Below are 9,469 nucleotides of genomic sequence, written 5' to 3'. Positions count from 1 at the left end.
TCTCCTCTCCTCTCCTCTCCTCTCCTCTCCTCTCCTCTCCTCTCCTCCTTTTTCCCTTTTTCTAATTAAATGCATCAAAAGGAACAAATCAAGTATACTGATATCTGATATTGTGTCATATAATGAAGCTACTTAACCACTATATGTTATCATTGAGTTGAGTTTTAAAAAATGACAAGCATAAAACATTTTGCAAAATCTTTTTATAGTCCAAGTGGTTTACCTAAATTAAAATAGTCATAGTTCATAGCTCATTTTAAACATCATCTTAATATAAATTGATAAGGATCAAATACTTGAATATATGGCACACAGACTGTAGAATCTGTCTTTGGAGATATTCAAAACATGAACAAAAATTTTCACTGTGGAAAACACTTATGGAAGTTTTACAGGACACTAACAATAGACGGCTTATCTCATATCACTTATGTACATAATTGAAACAAATAATGTGCATACTGTAGTCGTCCACCTCTCTGGGGAGTGTCACAAAAGTGTGCTCTGACAACTGTAGTTTGATTACTTTGACTTAAATGGAATCATTCTCAGGACAACCGCTGCCTTCTGCGGCTGGCTACAGCACTATCCTACTGCCAACAATTCTTGTGAATACTTGATTATTAGGGCAATATCAATTTTCTATGTGCTAACGTGCTTCCTTGCTTGTAACAATATGTCTTCATTATCTGCATCTTCAAACCTTTCTTCATCTTTCTGATTTGTCTTCCCCGAATGAAGTGTGGCCAAGGAATATATGAAAAATAAAAATTAGGTGATATTTAATTTAAAATGTTTTGAAAGAAACAGATGCTTTACCATATTCTGTTGCTATTTTAGTATGTTACAAAATGAACCACAAACATGTTCCAGGTACTTTGAATGATAGTTTTCAGCCTTTGGTGAAGTGAGGAAGGCAGTTAGCAGAATTGCTGCCTTGGATTTCCAAAGGTCAGATTTGGACCTACTTAGAGACCTGGCAGATAGAGTCCCCTGGGAGGCAGCTCTAAACACAATGAAATCAAGGAAAGCTGGGCCAGCTTCAGGAATTAAATCTTACAGCGGCAGGCACAGGTTGTGGCAGTGCAACAAACATCAAACCAGTAACAGAGAAGACCAACCTGGTTGGTTGATAAGAAGATCAGGAAGGAAAAAAAGACCGTATAAACTCTACTAGAAGAGTCGGGCAACTCAAGATGTGAGCTGCAGTGTACCCAGGTGGCCAAGAAGGCCAATGGCACCCCAGCCTGCCTGAGAAATATTATGGCCAGCAAGACTAAGGAAATGATTGTCCCCTTGCACTTGGCACTGGTAGAACCACATCTTAATTACTGTGTTCAGTTTTGGTCCCCTCACTGTACACAGTATGTTAAGTTGCTTGAGTATGTGAAGATAAAAGCAATGAAGCTGGGGAAACAAGTAAGAAAAACAAATTATTAGGAGCAGCTGAAGATGCTGGGATTGTTTAGTTTGGAGAACAGAAGTTTGGGAAGAGACCTCATCTCTCCCTACAACTACCTTTAAAGAGATTGCAGCAAGGAGGGTGTCTGTATATTTTCCCAGGTGATCATCTGGTAGGACACAAGGAAATGGTCTCAAGCATCAGAAGAAGCCTATATTAAATATTAAGAAGAATTTCTTCATTGGCAGAGTAGTTAAACATTGGAATGAACTACCCATGAAAGCAAACAAGTCACAGTCCCTGGAGATGTTTGAGATCTATGTACATGACTCCAAGTATCATGGCTCAGCAATTGGGTTCAGTAGTCCACACTGATAGTTGAACTTGATGATCTTGAAGATGTTTTCCAACCTAAATTATTTTCTGATTCTATATATCTACTTTATTTTGGAAAAAAAGACAATACCCTAAAAGGAAACTGATCACAATTTTAACACTCAGTAAAAATGGAACAGCAAAGCAATCAGATAGAAAGAACATCTAAGAGTGGCTTTGTGATTCAGAAGTCCAATTCCCTAAGTTAACATAGCTAGTAAAGTAAATCATTTCAGAGGTTGCTATTAGAAAAAATTCTCCCAAAGTAAAATTGACAGCTATTTTGAAGGCAAGCCAGATTCTTTAATACCTGGCTTAAAGCCACTACAGTGAGTTGATAGAGATGTTTAATATTTTAGGTGCAATATTTTAGGGCAAATTCTGTGCCCATACTGATCTTAGTCTCTTGCCCAAGCAGATTGAGTCACACTAAGCAGATAACAAATAAGTCTAGTCAGAACTTACAAGCCATGTGTTATCATCCCTCCAGTTAAACATAAGGTTAGGTTGACTTCTCTAGTGACACAGATATTCCAGCTCCTCCCTGTTTGGCTGCTTTGTTCATGCAGGATGGCTCAGCTATCAAGGCAATCAGAAAAAAAAATATTCTTCTGCGCAGTCTCTGATCAAACAAAGAGTTCTTGCCTACTTGCTGGCCTTGGGTACAACGTCCACATCAGCAAAGTTAGTGGTGTGAGCCCGCACGGCCCAGCTGATGCCAGCAGTCCAGGCAGCATGAGGCTTTCCAAGCCTGCCAGAAGGACAGTCAAATCAAATTTGCGTTCATCTCTGCAACACGGAAAAAAAATCTCTAATATTTACAAAGCGTGAATCACATCTATGATGAAAAAGACTTAATAAATTAAATATCACAGTATTTTGTAAAATTTTGTAAAATACAGTAGAGTTGACAACTAGTACCTAAAACCATAAGTGAGTCATATAAGTAAGATACAGAATGAAATAGGAGATGGCAGATAACAAAACAAAAACAAATCAGAACAAAACAAAAAGACAGCAGACAGGCAGGAAAAGCAGATCTTAATCTAAAACATATTTGAAATAATATCTTTTTCTTATTTTACAGCCAGAGTTTCCTTTCCACACAGTTCTCTTAAGATCCAATGCGTTCACATTCTCAACTCACACCCAGGGTTTTTCTAACTGGATTTATTCCTAAATTACTTGGTACCAGTCTGCTTTCCACTTGTAATTTAGACCAAAAGAGTAATAATAAAATTGTACACTCCTACCTTTCAGATATTGCCTTTGGGGCTGATAAGCATTTTCTCATTTGTTAGAGGCAAGAAAAACAATCAAGCAGTTCACCCAAAATCTTAATTGGCTCAGCAAGAAATGCAAACTATACTCTTTTGCCTTCAATTAAAATAATGACAATAATATTGGTAATAGCACCAACATACAAATCGTGTGGGCACAGGACAACATCCAAGAACACGGAAGTTAGTTTCATCTTGCAAACAATGTCTGATCTGGTAAGAAAATTATACTTTTTTTTTTTTTTTTTTTTTTTTTTTTTTTTTTACTTTTTTTTTTGGTAACTATTCTAAGAAACCTGTTTTTCAGGTTATCAGCCCTTAATAATTTTCAAAGTAAGCCTCTCCCATGTTTGTTTTTCCTTGCCTACCTTCTCCAAAAATAATTCTCAAGTATTCTCTTATTTCTTTTCCTCCTAAAATGAAGATGAAATCCAAAGTTCTCTGACTCAAATCCAATTCTTAGTTTTTATGACTATAAGACATTATTCAACACTAAGAGAAGAACAAGAACAAAAATATGATCTACATAAACAGTGAGTGAAAAGTAGGGATCAGACAATACCATGCTTTTAATTTTGGAGACTATCTGGAGATCAGAACTGCACACTGTGTTGTAGTATGCTTGAATATGTAGCGTGGACCATGTCCTTTTCTGATCTCAGGGAAGGTCTTCATGTTTTTCTGCTTTCTGAGCAACTTTCTCCCATTTATGTGTTTCTTTTGTGTTAATCACCTCAAGGCTTTTTCAGATAGAAAAAAAGCCAATTATAATTTTCCCATGAAATTGAAGACAGCAGCCATATGAGTTAATGAAGGTGAACACTTTCAAATTAGGCCACTTGGTGAAACACTGCAGAGGTACTTCTGTTATGTACCAAAGCATGACTAAAGCCACTGATGTCCAGGGCACTTACAGCACTGCAATGCTACTTAGCACCCCTACTTTGCATTTTGGAGAAAGGAAGTTAAAACACACAGGGCTGGGAGGGAAGAAAGTACATAAACGTATTTGGACTAAAAGAGGCCAGTGTAAGCTGTGCTTAACTGCGTTCACTCATGATAGCACTGCCAGCGAGACATGATTGTCTCATAGATCTTTGTGCTTAGCTGCTTTCAGTCATGATAGCAATCTCAGCCGGACACAATTACCTAATAGAGCTTTGTCATTTCCAAGTAGGGTTGAGGTATTACCAAAGCAGAAAGAGCAAAGCAGAAACCTGTAAAGAGGTACAAAGTGCAGATTCTTGTAACCACATGAGGCCAGGGCAGGACTTAAAAAGAGTTTGCTTATATTCCCTTACAGACAAGGATTTCCTGGTGATCTACAGAGTGTATAAATACAGTACAGTGGAAGATTCGTATATATTCCCAGAACCGAAAAAATGTAAAGACCTACACCTAATATTATAAATGCGTCAATCAAACATATTTACGAAGATTTTCTTAGTATCGTTAATAATTAACCATGAGAAACACAAAATGCAATTCCTAGAAAAACTTTCTGTCGATTTGACAGATTTTTGTGTCGCCACGAGAGAGCGCTCATGAACAGTTTTTCTTTTTCTTTTTTTTTCTTTCTTTTTTTTTTTTCACTTGTAAAGAGAACCAGGAGTCTACAAAATCTTTTTGTACACACACTTTCCACTTCTGCTTCCTAGCAGTACAGAAGGTAAAGACAGTTCTTAATTCTCTAGAAATCTTGCTTATGTTCAGAATTCAGGTAATAGACAACAGTTTCTTAGCAAAGGCTCTTTATAAACTCTAGCTCAACTGACAGTCCATACAACCTCTTAGTAATTTTTCCCTTTCTACAAATTGTATGCAGTTTAATTCTTGAATTCTTTTCCATAACTGTGCTCATACTTTTTGTGCAAAACCATGTAAAATAGTTCACATGCTAGTTTCAGTGCTGTTAGAAACTTGTTAATGTCCTTTGGCTAGAGAGTCTTTGGGAAGAAGAGGTAAGTATGGTAGTGTGTTGCATTCTATACAGGACAGCCTCTGAGCACATAGAGCTCTGCTTGGGAGTGGATGAGGAGCCTACTGACAGCTCATGGCTTAAAGGGAAGACAAGAATAGTTGACACTGTAGAGGGGTCTATCACAGGCCACTTGATCAGACAGAACAAGATAAGACCCTCTACAGACAGATAGAAGTAGACTCATATATACTGGCCCCAGTGAGGGGACGTTGCAATGTCACCCAAGTATCAGTGGGAGGGACAGTGCAACAGGAGATTCCTGCGATGTACTGATGATAATATTCTTCAAGTGATAGCAGAGCCGACAATGCAGTGTGTGAGTTAGATATTTCGAGCATAGGTGCTGTAATCTAGTCATCAATGTGGAACAGAAAAGACACAAATAAATAAAATATATTGCTTCCTTGTAGTGATCTGTGGCAGAATGACCATTTACAATAAACAGAGGTAGGATATTCCTCTACTCTGTTTATTAGATGACTTGTAATTTCTGTTGTCTGAATGAGAAGAAGAAAAAAAAAAAAAAAAAAAAGCTAGTTAAATCATGAATTTGGCTTTTTTATACATACAGCTTAACAATAAAATAATTAGTTAGGAACAATAAAGTTTAAGGCAGCTGGTGGTGCTGGATTCATTTGGGACAAATATGTTTCATACATAATTTTAAAGTTGTCAGAGAGCTGAATGACAGTGCCACTGAATAGGGCTTTTATGCCTTTATTTTCATGGTTTCTTTCCTGAAAGGTGGCTAAAATTGTTACTTAAAGCTTCAAAAGTATAATTCACAATGTCTCATCATAGCAGCAATTCACTGGATGCAGGAGATTATGATTACATTTGTCATGACCAACATCAGAATATCTTGTGATATTTTGCATTACTTTCTTACAATATTCACATTTGTTGATTTCTGTTGTTGTTGTTGTTCAGTCTGATGCAGTATTACCGAAGCAGCTTTTCCTGTCTGATGAACTACAGCACTTTCATCAGGTTTAATCTAACATGCAGCCACCATTCCATTGGTTTAATACATCAAGAACATTCAGCAAGAAGCTGGATATAGGCTATGCAAAGGAACTCAAAACAACCAGCAGAGTCTGCACTTCTGAAGTGTATCCAGCTTACAGCTAACAATAATGTAAACTAACATATCTTTCTCTTCTTTTCTCTTTTCGTCAACATGGGAGCTGAGCACACAATTAAAAATGCTGTGTATAGGATAACACCCTCATTTTGTATATATTTTGGTTTGGTTTGGTATTTATTTCGGGCAGCAAGATGACTGGGCTGATCACCAGAACTTTAAACTAGATTTAATGGGAGAAGGGAATCAACTTCTATGTGACTAGGAATGCTGTCACTTTAAAAAGCAGCAGGCAAAAAGCTCGGATGTGTCTCAAGGAATTTGAGAACACTCCTCCAGAACGGTCAATAGCCCAGCTGAAGTGCCTTTACACCAATGAATGAAAATAAGCAGAAGGAGCTGGAAACCATGCTGCAATTAGAAAACTATGATCTAACTGTTATCACAGAAACATGATGATCCCATCATTTCATCATTTCATCAGATGAACTGTAAAACTCTAATTGAAGTGGGTTCAGAGGAGGGCTATAAAGATGATTAGAGGAGGGCCATAAAGATGATTAGATGTTTCTTATTAAGAAAGGCTGACAGAGCTCGAGTTGTTCACTCTGGAGAAGAGAAGGATATGGGGAGACTTCATAGTGGCTTTCCAGAACTTAAAAGGAGCTTATAAGGAGAGGAGCTTAACAGGAGAGAGACCAACTTTTGATATGGTGCGATAGTGATAGAACAAGGGTAAATGCCTTTGAACTAAAAGAGGGTTGATTTAGGTTAGATATTACAAGGAAATGTTCCACTCAGAGGGTGGTGAGGCACTGTCACAGACTGTCCAGAGCAGCTGTGGGTGCCCTGTTTCTGGAGGCATTCAAAGCCAGGCTGGATGGGGCCCTGGGCAGCTTGAGGTGGTTTGGGCAGCTCTGTCCATGGCAGGAGGTTGGAACTGGGTGATCTCTGAAGTCTTTTCCATCCCAAGCTGTTCTATGATTCTATCACTTTTAGCAAATACATAAGGACATGAAATGTGTCTGTAATGCATCATGGAAAATAACTGTTCAGCATACAGTACACAAGAATCAGTTGTCCGTGTTTTACACCCCTATGGAATTATAAGCTAAAGTAGCTCTCAATTAAAAAGAATGAAAAAAGAAATAAGAACCTCTCACTTAAAAGCTGCCAGAGTTCTTTTGGAACAACACTGTAAAAGCTGTTTTTTTTTGTGAATGAGGAGAACACTGCCTTGTGAATACTTGCTAAAGATTTAGCCCGTCCTATTATCACTGAATTCTACTATAGCAGCAGTATCTGAAAGGCTGTGATGGCCACACTGAGGGAGTGCAGCCCACCTTAAGGAGCCAGGGCAGGCCTTACCTGAGCTAAGGGCCTCTGTTTGCTTAGATGCCAAGAACAGTATTTAGGCAGACTTTGTGCTCACGTTCTTTTTGGATTTGGCTGCAAATCTGTTCTTCCTATATCTAAGGTGTATCTATCTCATTACACAGCTCTGACAAAAGGCGGAAGAATGTGAATGAACATTTCATCTGAGAAATCTACTGGACATACCAGGTGACATTTTAGTTTTCATTACCAGGTTCATTGCCACTAACAGTTAATGAAAAAATACCTGCAGTCTCTTTTCAAATTTCTCATTAGGAGATTTTTGCTATCCATAATACTGAAAATCAGAAAATATTTTAAAGTGCTTTGTTTTCCCTCCCCTCCCTTCCCCTCCCCTCCCCTCCCCTCCCCTCCTCTTCTTCTTGCCCTGTGGACACATAATCACCTCCCTGCTAAATGTCTCGGGCTGTTCTCAAACCTTAATAGTATGGCCTTCATCCCCCTTGCTATCTCAGAGCCAGTGTCTGCCATCTGTTATTTTCTAACAAGCTCTGCATTCTCGCTTCTATAAACTATCTCTAACTATTGCCCTTCACCCCCCTTATTCTCAGTCACTGTGAAGTCTTCTTGTCTTTTTACTTTCACTTATGGGGTCCTTCTCACCTTTTACCTCCACCTTTTATGACTGAGCAATAGCTAGTTGGTATGTATTTGTCACAACAGTTGAAGATTCTAAAACTCTGAGACATAGAAACTGCCATTTAATGAGGTCTGCATTGAAATTCAAAGGATAACTAAAACCAACACAGGTGATATCAGAAAAAAAAATATGGTAGGTCATGTTTCATGCTTATGTTTTACTTCTTTTTAAAAAAAAACTTTTTTTTTTTTTTTTTTTTTTCTCTCCACCACTGCGTGATTATAAAATAGAAATTAGATTAATGTCTTCCTCTTCTTCACTGTAATGCAAAAGCGTTGGGCTGTGGTTGACTGTCAGAGAAAAACTTTTATGGTATAAGTCATGCTAAAGTTTTTAATTCTTGTTACATCGTTAAGTGCTACTTCAAAGAGACAGCTTGTCCATTATTTCTAGGATAGAACTGCAAGACACATAGAGGACTGTGTTGGGCTTACATGGCAAGGTTTTGTAATTGGAGCCCTGCAGGGGGGCCCCAGTGAGCAGAGCCCAAAATTGCTCCATGTCAGATCACAGCTCCACCTGCTCCAATGGGACACACCATTGCACAGCTGAGCTGTGATTCATGCTGGGTGTGCTCTGGGAGAGCAAATTTAAGAAATAAACTGCTGTGCAAGAGCAGCTGGGAGAGAGGAAAAGGGAAAGAAGGAAGAGGGCTGGGGGAGCTGCTGCTCATGCAGAGCCATGCTCGGAGAGCTGCAGGCTGTGGATGGAAAGGCTGCTGAGGAGGAGCTCAGTAAGAACGGCATTCCATGGGACGGACCAACATGGAGCAGAGGAGGGAAGTGACCACTGTGACCCTTACAGAGCGCCAGAGACAAGTATTACAGGTGGACTACAGCTCGCTTGTACAGTTTAGGTCCGGGAGGCAGAAGAGAAGGGAGGGGGAAGGTGTTTTTATTTGCTTTTAGTTCTCACTTGTCTAGAGTACTGTCAGTAGCTAATAAATTGCATACATTGAACTCCCTATTATGAGACTATTTAGCCTCTGGAAGTAATTGATGGGCAAATTGTTTGTTGTTGTCCAATGTCTTCTTCATGTTTTCTCCTTCTATTCAGGTAAGGAGTAGTAAGAGAATGCCACAGTGGTGGTTTTAGCTGCCAGTTGTGTTAAACCACAAGGAGAAACTGAACATTTGTAACAGCATAAGATGGAGCTGTTGCAGTGATTCAACATCGGGCTGAGATGCAGCAAGAATCTACCTTCAAAGAGAGTAACCACAAGCAAGTCAGCTTCAAAATGTCTGACCAGCTCTAGGATGCTAACAGTTATCTGCCTTAACCATTAACCTCCAATGAATGCAGCCAGATTTTT

Source organism: Lagopus leucura, unplaced genomic scaffold (genome assembly GCF_019238085.1).
Source record: "Lagopus leucura isolate 7727_CA_CO unplaced genomic scaffold, USGS_WTPT01 59014-0_obj-0_obj, whole genome shotgun sequence".
In the NCBI taxonomy this organism is placed as follows: domain Eukaryota; kingdom Metazoa; phylum Chordata; class Aves; order Galliformes; family Phasianidae; genus Lagopus; species Lagopus leucura.
This window is presented reverse-complemented; position numbering follows the sequence as displayed.